Genomic DNA, 13,801 nt, shown 5'->3' with positions numbered 1-13,801 from the left:
CTCCTCTAAGCAGAAGACCAAAAATGAGTTCAGAGAACCAGGCAGGGAACTGGAATTGTGTCACCTCTCCCTCTTCCTCCAGAAACACATTTTCTCCCAAAGTATCCTGGTCCACAGAGATGTAGCCTGCTTCTAATAGAGGGTACCTTTAACATCACCACCCCTAAATGAGGAAATCAGATTCTCATCTCCATTTCAGAAGACAGTCTTTGTTTAATGTCTACTTAAAGGGTCCAATTGGGTTTTTTTCCCCCCAGAACAAAGGGGGAGTCTGCTTTAAAGGAACATTGGCATCTCCACCAATTAATTACTAGAAAGACTTTGCTTGGAGTACAGAAATGACATTTTGTTGTTGCCATTTTTCTTTTTCTTACCAGTGTTTAAAAACATATCTCAAAGGTATACAGTGCTCTGTGACATCCTAGAGGGGTGGGATTGGGTAGGGGGTGGGAGGGAGGGGATATAAATATACCAATGGCTTATTTGTGTTGATATATGTCAGAAACCAACACAATATTGTAAAGCAATCATCCTCCAATTAAAAATTGTAAAATGTCAAAAAATGTATCTCAAGGATTTGGATGTTCACACTGTAGCCCATAGACCCTGTGCTACCTACTGATCAACCAGGCTGGCTGTTTCTCCCCTAGGTTGTATGTACCATTATATCATAAACACTTGTTTGCTCTTAAAGCCCTGTGAGAGGGTAGGTGCATTCACAATGCCAAATATTTAAAACAAAACAAAACAAAAAAGGACGTTAAAAATGGAGGCTAATTCATGTTACCACATCTGGCCATGGATCCCTTGGAAAAGACTTAAAATTACAAGTGATCATATTTTCTCCTGGCTATGAAAATGAATCTTGAATAAAAGAACCCAGCGAGTGCTTGCTTCGGCAGCACACGTACTAAAATTGGAATGATACAGAGAAGAATAGCATGGCCCCTTGGCAAGGATGACATGCAAATTTGTGAAGCATTAAAAAAAAAAAAAAGAAGCCAGTGAATTGTTTATTTGGTACTTTTCATTATTTTATTAGTCTTCCACATGAATAGCAAAAAATGACCTTGAACAATGCCAACTCTTACTTGTTAACCACCTAGTATTGTAGCTTAGACTTATTCATATCTAAAAAATTGTACTTTTCTGTTCTAATTTCATCTAGACCGAAACATGGTCTCTTTCAAGATAAATGTGGATATAAGCATTTCAGTTTTGTTTACATCTAAATTCAAAATTTTCTTTGATAAACTTTTAAAGAGTCTACTATGTATACATATTTCCTGTCTCAGGGAGTTTATAATCTTTTAAGAATTATAAGAGGTGTGATGATAATGACATCTTTTATTGAGAGCTCAGTAGTACCAAACACCTTTTCTCCAGATGACTTCCTTTGGTCCTCAGAAGAAACTATTAAACTAGTAGTATTAGTATCTTAATTGTATACATAAGTAAAGTGAGTCTTGGGGGAAGGGGTCAAATAAAATGACCAGTCACAGAACTTACAACAGTGGCATGGGGGATAAAGGCCAGGACTGTCTGATGCTGGAGTTCTTAACTGACAAAACATCATAACACAAAGTTTATTAAAGTGACTCTGGTGTGAAAACCTGTTGGTTAGCCTCCAAGAAACAAAAGTCTGGGGGTCCCTTGGGATAGGGGAATAGAGAAAGGGTTGCAGAGTTGGCAGGTAAAGGAACTGATGAAAGGGCATCAGCAGGTGTGGAGCCTGAGGCTGAATTTTACTCATGGGTAGAGACCTCACCTAGTTCAGTTAGAGCAAGGACTGACAGACCGCTAGCTCTTGTGATTCTGTAGGATATGGTGAGTGACTGTTTTAAGTCAGTAGTGATTTAATTGATTAACCCCACTAACAAATGAGATAAGACAGAAGAGGGTAAGTAGCATAAAGGAGCTTTGCATAAAATGCCATTGGGATTCAGATAATACAAAATAAGGAAAAAAAGCTTTCATTTCCAGAATGCTTTCTCTATGCCAAGCATTGTGCTAAGTGCCTTACATGCAATCACTTAATCCTCACAGTGCTTATCTTATGAAGTGGTATCTTTTCATGCCCATAGATAACTTTGAGAAGTTGTGTTTTGTCAAGGCCACACAGTTAGTAAGCAGTGGAGCTAGATTCAAGCCCAGATCTGTCTGGTTGTATCTCAAAGGGTATCTCAGTGCATGACTCAGGACAGTCATTATGAAGCAGGTGGCCCTTGAGATGGACCCTAAAGAAAGGTAGGTGGTCACAGGCAGAGACTGTCCTAAGTAAAAGGACAGAGCCAGAACAAAGGTGCACATGTGGGGACGCGTGGAGCTGAGTGCAGAAACAGCAAGTAGTACAGTTTGCGTAGAGCTTCATTTGGTTGCAGAACTACAGGGGAGGAGAAGATTGAAGAGAGCAGTTGAGACTACATTTTGGATGTCTCTGAATTCCAAACTGAAGAATCTGTACTATGTAGTTGTGTTGGTTTGCTAGGGCTGCCACCAAGTACCACACACTGGATGGCTTAAAGAACAGAAATGTATTATCTCCAAGTTCAGGATGCTAGGAGGCTAAGATCAAGGTGTTGATGGCAGGGTCATTTCCTTCCGACAGCTGTGAGAACAATCTCTACCAAGTTTCTCTCTTGGCCTGTAGGTGATCTTTTCTCTGTGTCTTCATGTTGTCTTTCTTTTGTCTGTGTCTGTGTCCAATATCTCCTTTTCTTATAAGGATACCAGTCAGATTGAATTAGAGCCCATCTTAATGACCTCCATAAAGACCCTGTCTCCAAAAGGGAGCCCTCCTCAACTGTTGGTAAGGATGTAGATTAGTATAGTCACTATGGAAAACAGCTTGGAGGTTCATCAAAAAACTAAAAATAGAGTTACCATATGTTTCAGCAATCCCACTCCTGGGTCCAGGGTGTATATCTGGACAAAACTATAATTCAAAAAGATACACGGACCCCAATGTTCATTGCAACAGTATTTATAATAGCCAAGATATGGAAACAAAGTAAGTGTCCATTGACAGATGAATGGTTAAAGATGTGGTACATATATGCAATGGAATACTACTCAGCCTTTAAAAAGAATGAAATATTGCCGTTTGCAGCAATGTGGATAGACCTAGTGATTATCATACTAAGTGAAGTAAGTCATAAACAGAAAGACAAGTGCTATATGATATCACTTACATTTGGAATCTACACTGTGACACAAATGAACTTACTTACAAAACAGAAACAGACACAGAGATCAGACTTGTGGTTGCCAAGGGTCGGGGGTGAGGGGGGCTGGATTGGGAATTTGGGACTAGAAGATACAAACCATTATATAGAGAATGGATAAACAACAAGGTCCTACTCTATAGCATAGAGAACTATATTCAATATCCTGTAATAAACCATCATGGAAAAGAATATGAAAAAGAATGTATATATGCGTATGACTGAATCACTTTGCTGTACAGTAGAAATTAACATGACATTGTAAATCAACTGTATTTCAGTAAAATAAATTTTTAATAAAAGACCTTGTCTCCAAATAAGTACCTTATATACTGAGGTACTAAGTGTTGAGACTTCAGCATATGAATTGTGGGGGGTGGGGCACAGAATTCAAGCTATAACACTAGTCAGGCAGCTGGTTCAGTGGTTTTAAGGCATCTGCTTTATTTTGAGAAAACTGTTGTTTAATGTCAGACTTTCAAACGGGGTATATAAAATCAAGTGATGCAAATCATATGAAATAAACAGGGTAATAAATCTCAGAGGCATCAGTGTGGTGAGAAGATAAAGAAAATCTTTCTATTTTAAACAAGAACCAACTATGGACATTTTTACATCACAAGAAAGGGCATTATTCACATCCAGGGAGATGCTTCTTTGTTTTGGAAAGTGTCTTGATGGCATATTTGAGTTTGAATGGTGAACTCCATATCTCTCACTCCAGCCCTGGGCATTGTTGGAAAGAGGAGAATAAGACAAAGGAAGGATTCAGTTTATCATTATCCTAAAGGTTGACTTTAAAAAATAGTAATCAGATGATGATGTAAGGCAAAAGGAAGATGCAAATACTGAGAGAAGGGATAGGGAAGAGCAAGGAGAAGTAAGACAGGACAGTAGGAAACATGAGGAAGGAAGTTGGACAATTCGATATCAAAATGGGAGTGGACAGGCGTGTGTAATATTCAGTTTTAAGTTGTTTATTATATTTCAGTAATGTGCTGCCCTCCTTTCAAAAGGCTTCTTCTACATGTAAGATCCTTTGATAGTGGTGTTTAGGGGAGATGAATGGAAAAAGAGCTGAACGCTTTAATTAGATCTACATGGGAAAAAGAAAAAAATGACCAGAGAAGGCAAGATGTTCCTGAGATCAAGAGCTTAGTGGAAATAAAATCTCAGAGTTCTGAGATTAGGCCAAGTGGGGACCACCGCTACTTATTAACAGTGTGGCCTTGAGGGATTCAACTAACCTCTTTAGCCTCAGTTTCCTCATCTTGAAAGTGGGAACAAAAAGAACTTCTGTGCCACTCTTAGTGTATATTATTTTCAATAGATGCTTATTTTAAGCTTGCTGTATTCACAGATTAAATGAGACAATGGTTGTGAAATGTTTGGACCACCACCAGACACGTAATTAAGAGTGAGATAAGTATTAGCTGTGGGAAGGACCAAGGGACTGCTAGCAGTACTTGGAATGGAGGCTCAAAGTACTTTTTTTCTAACAATTGAAAGGAAGGATGAGGCCAAAAGGAGGGAGGTCTTGGGAACACCAAAGCTGGAAACATCTGGGTTCCTCTGGGAAGTAAGGGGAGGTCTGTAGGAGTGTAGTATGCATAGGAAGAATAAAATGGACAAAGTTCCTGGAAGAATATCAAGGGAAAATATCTCTTGTAATTAATTCAATCAAGGATGGGTGCTCCCCATCTCACTGTTGCTCTTTCGTTCTGTGTGGCTCACAGTTTGGCTCTGTTTTTAGCAACTGTGCTGCTGAGTGATTGCCTCCTCCGTGCCCATTCATGTTTTGTTTTGACAAATTGCAAGGATGCAGAGAAAAACCTCATAGACACCTATGTGCCCACCACCCAGTTCTAGTAAATCTTTACATTCTGCTTTGCTTCCTTCATTTCTGTTTATTTACTTCTTTTTGAGAAATTAGACATTATAGGTACAATGGAAGCCCCTGGATTCTTCTTCCTCCCTTTTGGTCTGTAATGCCTCTCCCTGGAATCCAGTTCCCTGGCATACAGTGTGGATGAGTCTCAACAGTGGCCCAGGACCCTGAATTCAGTGTTCATCTTTCTTATGTATGCCGTTGTACTTTTAACACTTAAGACTGTAGCTATAAACAATATTCTTTTATAGATGTACAGCATATTGTTTCAAAATTTTATAGATTATACTCCATTTATAGTTATTATAAAACATTGGCTGTATTTCCTGTGCTGTACAATATATCCTTGTAACATATATTTCATATTTCAGTTTCTACCTCTTAATCCTCTACTCCTATCATGACCCTTCCCTGTTCACGCTTCCCAGGGGTAACCACTAGTTTGTTTTCTGTATCTGTGAGTATGTTTCTTTTTTTTGTTATATTCATGGGTTTATTTTATGTTTTAGATTCTACATATAAGTGATTTTATGCTTTTAGGTTTAATGAGGCTCCATTTATTTATTTTTGTTTTTGTTTCCTTTGCCTTGGGAGACAGATCCAAAAAAATATTCTTTCACATGTAGCTGTCCAGTTTTCTCAGCACCACTTATTGAAGAGACTATCTTCTCCATTGTATATTCTTGCCTCCTTTGTCATAGATTAGGTGATCATAGGTGCATGGACATGGTATGCATGCATGCATGCTAAGTCCCTTCAGTCGTGTCTGACTCTGTGCAACCCTGTGGACTGTAGCCCACCAGGCTTCTCTGTCCATTGGATTCTCCAAGCAAGAATACTGGAGTGTTTTGACATTCCTTCCTCCAGGGGATCTTCCTGACCTAGAGATTGAACCCACGTCTCCAGTGGCTCCTGCACTGCAGGCAGATTCTTTACTGCTGAGCCACTGGGGAAGCCAGACATGGTATAGTATTCTCTTTTAATGTCCTTCTTTTGTTTTTCAGTAAAGTTTTATTATTTCCCCTTGCCCCCAAAGTTTTGTACATATTTTGTTTGATTTATTTCTAGGTACTGTATTAGTCAGGGCTCACCAAAGAAATAGAAATAATAGGATATAGCTATATCTGTATCTGTATCTATCTATATATGTAGATACAGATATGCTTCCCTGGTGGCTCGGTGGTAAAGAATCCACGTGCCAATGCAGGAGACTTGGATTCAATCCCTAGGTCGGGAGATCCCCTGGAGAAGGAAATGGCAACCCACTCCAGTATTCTTGCCTGGGAAATCCCATGACTGAGGAGCCTGACAAGCTAGTCTGTGGGGTGGCAGAGTAGCACATGACTGAGTAACTAACTCATTCACTTCACTTTCAAAAGGAGATTTGTTATAGGAATTGGCTCTCATGGTTATGGAGGCTGAGAAGTCCCACAGTCTTCTGTCTGCAAACTGGAGAGCCAGGACAGCCAGTGGTATAATTCAGTCTCAGTCAAAGACCTGAGAACAAGATGGCTGCTGGTAAAAGTCCCAGAGTCTGAAGGCCCAAGATCCAGGAGCTCTGATGTCCGAGGGCAGGAAAAATAAATGGATATCCAGTTCAAGAAAAAAATAATTTGTTTTTTTTTTTTTTTTTTTTTGCATTTTTGTTCTATTTGGGCCCTCAACAAATTGGAAAATGCCCACCCACATTGGGTGACAGCAGATTGCTTTACTCAGACTACTGATTCAAATGCTAATCTCTTCTGGCAGCACCCTCATAGTCTCACCCAGAAATAATGTTTTACCAGTTATCTGGTCATTCCTTAGCCCAGTCAAGTTGGCATGTGAAATTAAACAAAATTATAATATATTATATTATAAAATTAAATTATATTATAATATAAATAAATAAAATTAAATTATATTATAAAAATTTTGTTTCATTTTATTTCATATATTTTATCTGCTTCTTGTGTATAGGAATGCAACACATATTTTTATTAAATCTTTTACCTAACAACATTGCTCATATCTCTTACTAGTTCCTTATATGCAGAGAATCCAATCATGTCATTTGAATATAATATAATATAATACAATATTTTGTATTATATTCAGTATTACAAATTTGAATATAATATTTTCCCTACCTTTATATCCTTTAATTTCAAATACTATATTTTTCAATTTTATAATTGTCATTTAAAGGAGTGTGTGTGTGTTTCAACCCTGGTGAAATTCTCCCTTTTTTAATCTGTCTTCTCCATTTTTTCCTCTATCTGATTAAATATATTCATGATAGATATTCTTGGGACACTGTTCTGGGCAGGTCCCAAACTCTAATCTTTATATAGTGAGTTTTATATTGCCTTTCACAGCCTTGACAGATATCATAAAATGTCCTGAGGACAAAATCAGCTATGTGCTTGAGATCAAACTTCCTGCCAAGTCTATTCCTAAAGTTTATTAGTCTTCCCAGAGTATAAGCTTTTAGTTTTGTTGTACATCTTTACTATATTTTTAAAAATTGTTTTACTAACTTCTGCAATCTTTATTACTTTCTTAGCTTTCTAACTTTTTGAGTTGTACAACATGTTCACTAATTATTTTACATCTTCCTTTCTGAGATTAGTATCTGTGGAATAAATTTACTTGAACTGCTGCTTTAGTAGGGCTTCCTCGGTGGCTCAGCAGTAAAGAATCCACCTGCCAATGTGTGTTCAATCCCTGGGTCAGGAAGATCCCCTGAAGAGGGCATGACAACCCACTCCAGTACTCTTGCCTGGGAAATCCCAAGGACAGAAGAGCCTAGCGGGCTATAGTCCATGGAGTCACAAAGAGTCAGACACAACTGAGCAACTAACACAACTGCTTTAGCTGTATCCTCCTGGTTTGTGATACGTAGTGCTTTCACTTTCAGTTTTGTGCATTGGATAATTTCCATTATGATTTCTTCCTTTTGGCCAGTGAGTCATTTAAAACTGTTTTTCATTTCCATTGTGTGTTTTAGAGTTGTTTTTATTATTCTTTCCCATGATGTCAGTAGGATATTGATACTTTGGTGTGTTCTGAGACTTGCAATTACCTATTGCAGCATCAATTTTTAAATAATTATTCCCTATGTACTTGATATAAATGTGCATTTTTAATTGTTATGTGCAACATTTGTAAATGTCTTTTAGAAAAGCTACACTTTTGCTCCATTTCTGTATAATTACTAAATTATAAAATTCTAGTTTTGAAGTCTTCTTTAGATATATATATATATATGTATATATCATCATGTCATCTCTGTTGACCACAAAATATGTAATTTATTTAAGTTTCTAAATATTTTTCTTTCAATGCATGCATGAGATTATTAAATACACTGGCCAAATTGTCTTTTAACTATCTATGCTTTTGTATTATTTCTTATAATAACACACTAAGGTAGGGAGAGCATAACATTTATCTTTCCATCATAACATTTTCTCTTGGACTCTCTGGTATTTCCATACCACATTTTGAATCTTCACAGCATTGCTAAAGCCTTTTGCTCTCTCCTCCCATTATAAGAATATTAAACAGAGCTAGAACATGAAGTGAAAATTTAGTGAAATAGAAACCTCCAGAGCATCTCCTGGGTCTTATTAAAATAAGATAGCAGGTGCTGTTGCTTTAGCGCTCAAAGGCCATGCTGCCTTAAATTGCAGCTCTGTTACATGAGGCTCAAGTGTCTATAGACCCCTGATTTAACCGTTACTGCATTGTATGGAACATATATTATCAAATCAGGGTGTCCTAGAAATGTGAATATGAAGGAGTCTTGGCTGAATACCCTTATTTGGCTTACTTGAAAGGCCTTAAAAATGAGTTGGTGTTCTCGGACCCAATTTAATTTGTAATGAGTCAAAGAAACTAAAGAATCATTACCATGGGGCCCCAGAATGAAATCAATCTTTTTTTGTTATTATTACATTTTGCCTCTGTCTTTGATGTGATGCTTTTAAAGTGAAACAGAGACTATTAACCGGATGCAAGCAAATGGAGACTATCACATTTCAAAATCTAAAAATTTCCCAGCTGCCACCAATTGACATTTAAGTCCTAAATAATTCCACATATTGCTTGGAAATTTAGAGCGTTTGCAGGGAGGGGTTGTTTCCCCTGGAGAGATGCTCAGTGTGTATAATAACAGTGCTGGCTTCTAGTTTTTAGAGAGTTGGTGAGTATTATGACTTGCTCTGTGGTAGTCAGAATTTGGGGCATTAGTTCCTGAAGCAAGAATCTTGGTCTTCCTTTTACATCACAGAAAGAGAATCATTATTTTCTGATATTTGAATATAGACAAAGAAGTGATGTTTTAAGTCATTTGAGGAGATGCTGAAGGGTAAGAATATGTAAGCCTTGCTTAGGAAAAGACCTCAGGAAGATAATTTCAGATTCCAGCTTGCATAAACCAGAATCTAAAATCTCATAATTGACCATTCAGGCAGCCTTTACATTTATAAAAGGGATCCATTCCTACATTTTCTAAGTGGCATGTTTGGAATTTGGCATTTAGCTTCTCATACAAACGATGGTATAATATTTGATTAGACATCAAGGTAGGCCTACAAAACCCCAGTGCAACACAGAGTGTGACTGAAATATGGTTACATTTATGATTTTTTTCTTTTAAGCTTTACAAAGTATATTTAAACATACAAGATATCTTTAAAAGATACTGAACACTTAGGATGCTAACCAGCCTGGCCCATATTTAGGAACTCAGCTGGGGCTTCGTACATTGCTCAGTCCCCCAAATGCACCGCTAGGAAATAATGAGGTTCCATGAACCTTAAAGTGCAATGAAACTCTTAATGCTTCAGTTTCTACTTTTCCCCATCTCAGGAGTCAAAATGCGTGTCCCATGAAGAGGAAGGAAAATACTGAGGTGGATACTGGCGGCACATCGATGAGCTCCAGATATCAGCTAACCACCTAAACAACCAGATGGAGCCTTAGCTGGGAGCAGCTGGAAGCAGGGGAGCTGGCTTTTCCATCAGTCATGCTGGAGTGTGGACTGAGGAAAGCTCCTACAGAGCTCCTGCAGCTGCATGCCGGCCCCAGCAAGAGGGGAGGAAAGTGAGAAAAGCAAAGGTCAGTTCATTAAGATACCGACTGATTGGCATACCACCAGCAAAATCCAGACTGGGAAATGCTATTAGTCAAAGTGCCTGGGTGTTTCAACAGATAAATGATAAGGAAAAGCGAGGGATGGAGGAGAAGCTGTAGATTAAAAGAGAGTTAAAAATAGATCTAATTTTTAAAACAGGCAAGATGAAAATATAGGGATGCACATTAAGATAATAAAACTTTTTTTAAGGCAAGGAACTATAAAAGTCATAGTTAAATATTATAGGAAAGGAGGAGGCTTGTGATCTGGACAGTGCACATGGAGTGGCTTCTTGGGTAGCCAATAAAAATCTACATAGTTCTTAATCTGATAATGGTTATAAAAATGTTGAATTCATTAAGCCACACATCTGTGTAGTTTCCTTATATGTTTTGCTTTATAATAAAAATCATTAAAAAAAAATTAAAACAAGGGCATAAGGGCATACCCATGGAGTCAAAGTGCAACTGTCGGGGGTGTGGGGGGCTGACATTGTTCTAACCACTGAATTGTATTTTTAAGCTACAATTATATTAAAGAAGAAATTTCCCACATCAACTCTATGGTTATCCTGAAGTACAGTTCTTATAGGAAAGCTTAGGACAAGTACCTGGCTCTTGCCTTTTACTTATCAATTTTCAGAATGATTTGGTGTCCTAGGAAGCTCCAATGGTGACTAATGTGTTTTTATTATCTCATTATGAATTCATGGACTTTTATATATTTGATATGCTTCAATAAATCACAGTGACTTTTCCCTTGAATACCCAAATTGTTCCATATTAGGCCAATGGGAGCCCCATTAAAGTTGACTTCTGAGGCCTTCTGACATGACCACAGTAGCTACTGATAACGTACTTGTTTTCTAGCACAAGCAGACAGACATGCCAAGTGCATCTAGTGCAGCTCCTGCCCGGGACCTGGAGGGAGTCACTTCTCTAAGGAGTCCTGGTTTTATTTAGTGGGAAATGATTTTCAGAGATTACAATTTGTGTTGTGTGTTGTTTAGTCACTAGGTCATATCTGACTCTTGCGACACCATGGACTGTGGCCCACCAAGCTCCTCTGTGCATGGGATTTCCCAGTCAAGAATACTGGAGTGGGTTGCCATTTCCTTCTCCAGAAATTTGTCAGGTTGCTTATTGCTATTTGATGAACATTGCTTCTAGGTCTTTTCAGTAGTCAGGCTAGAATAAAACTACCCTATGATCCAGCAATCCCACTACTGGGCAGGTACCCTGAGAAAACCATAATTCAAAAAGACACATAAGCCCCAATGTTCATAGCAGCACTACTTACAATAGCCAGGACATGGAAGCAACCTAGATGTCCGTCAACAGATGAATGGATAAAGAAGTTGTGGTACATGTACATGATGGAATATTACTCAGTCATAAAAAATGCATCTGAGTCAGTTCTAATGAGGTGGATGAACCTAGAGCCTGTTATACAGAGTGAAGTAAGTCAGAAAGAGAAAAACAAATATCATATACTGACGCATATGAAATCTAGAAGGATGGTACCTAACTACAGGGCAGGGATAGAGACACAGACACAGAGAGCAGACTCTGGACACAGCAGATAGGAGAGGGTGGGATGAATTGAGAGTAGCACTGAAACATATACATTACCATATGTAAAATGGATAGCCAGTGGGAATTTGCTGTATGACACCAGGAACTCAAATCTGCTGCTCTGTGACTACCTAGAGGGATGGGATAGGGTGGGAGGTGGGGGGCAATTTCAAGAGGGAGGGGATATATGTATACTTATGATTGATTCACACTGTTATATGGCAGAAGCAAAGAGAATATTATAAAGTAATTATCTTCCAATTAAAAATAAAATTTAAAAAATGAGTTATAGTGATATTTCCAATTCAAATTTAAGATAACAGGATTTTTACTTAACTTCTTTGAATTTATACTTCTATCTCCTTTCTCTTATTTTGAGCATTTTGGTTCTTAGAATTGACATCAGTTCAGTTCAGTTCAGTTCAATTCAGTCGCTTAGTCATGTCCAACTCTTTGCAACCCCGTGAATCGCGGCACGCCAGGCCTCCCTGTCCATCACCAACTCCTGGAGTTCACTCAGACTCACATCCGTCAAGTCGGTGATGCCATCCAGCCATCTCATCCTCTGTTGTCCCCTTCTCCTTCTGCCCCCAATCCCTCCCAGCATCAGGGTTTTTTCCAATGAGTCAGCTCTTCGCATGAGGTAGCCAAAGGATTGGAGTTTCAGCTTCAGCATCAGTCCTTCCAATGAACACCCAGGACTGATCTCCTTTAGGATGGACTGGTTGGACCTCCTTGCAGTCCAAGGGACTCTCGACTATGGAATGAAGCAGGGCAAAAGCTAATAGAGTTTTGCCAAGAGAACGCACTGGTCATAGCAAACAGCCTCTTCCAATAACACAAGAGAAGACTCTATACATGGACATCACCAGATGGTCAACACCAAAATCAGACTGATTATATTCTTTGCAGCCAAAGATGGAGAAGCTCTATACAGTCAGCAAGAACAAGACTGGGAGCTGACTGTGGCTAAGATCATGAATGCCTTATTGTCAAATTCAGACTGAAATTGAAGAAAGTAGGGAAAACCACTAGACCATTCAGGTATGACCTAAATCAAATCCCTTATGACTATATAGTGGAAGTGAGAAATAGATTTAAGGGACTAGATCTGATAGAGTGCCTGATGAACTGTGGACAGAGGTTCGTGACATTGTACAGGAGACGTGGATCAAGACCATCCCCATGGAAAAGAAATGCAAAAAAGCAAAATGGCTGTCTGAGGAGGCCTTACAAATAGCTGAGAAAACAACAGAAGTGAAAAGCAAAGAAGAAAAGGAAAGATATAAGCATCTTAATGCAGAGTTCCAAAGAATAGCAAGGATAGATAAGAAAGCCTTCCTCAGCAATCAATGCAAAGAAATAGAGGAAAACAATAGAATGGCAAAGACTAGAGATCTCTTCAAGAAAATTAGAGATACCAAGGGAACATTTCATGCAAAGATGGGCTCGATAAAGGACAGAAATAGTATGGACCTAACAGAAGCAGAAGATATTAAGAAGAGGTGGCAAGAATACACAGAAGAACTGTACAAAAAAGAGCTTCAGGACCCAGATAATCACGATGGTGTGATCACTCACCTAGAGCCAGATATCCTGGAATGTGAAGTCAAGTGGGCCTTAGAAAGCATCACTACGAACAAAGTTAGTAGAGGTGATGGAATTCCAGTTGAGCTATTTCAAATCCTGAACGATGATGCTGTGAAAGTGCTGCACTCAATATGCCAGAAAATTTGGAAAACTCAGCAGTGGCCACAGGACTGGAAGAGGTCAGTTTTCATTCCAACCCCAAAGAAAGGCAATGCCAAAGAATGCTCAAACTACCACACTATTGTACTCATCTCACACGCTAGTAAAGTAATGCTCAAAATTCTCCAAGCCAGGCTTCAGCGATACATGAACCATGAACTTCCTGATGTTCAAGCTGGTTTTAGAAAAGGCAGAGGAACCAGAGATCAAATTGCCAACATCCACTGGATCATGGAAAAAGCAAGAG

The 13,801-nt window shown here is 38.6% G+C and overlaps 1 non-coding gene across 1 annotated transcript; it reads left to right on the top strand.

The window, feature by feature from the left end:
- The first annotated feature begins 886 nt into the window (after window positions 1–886).
- On the top strand, window positions 887–993 carry LOC138986523 (U6 spliceosomal RNA). Its single transcript, XR_011463339.1, has one exon. It is a non-coding gene; the product is annotated as a U6 spliceosomal RNA (small nuclear RNA).
- The last annotated feature ends 12,808 nt before the right edge of the window (window positions 994–13,801 follow it).

Source organism: Bos mutus, chromosome X (assembly GCF_027580195.1).
Source record: "Bos mutus isolate GX-2022 chromosome X, NWIPB_WYAK_1.1, whole genome shotgun sequence".
NCBI lineage: Eukaryota > Metazoa > Chordata > Mammalia > Artiodactyla > Bovidae > Bos > Bos mutus.
Note: the sequence above shows the minus strand (reverse complement) of the source record. Positions and strands in the feature narration are given on the sequence as shown.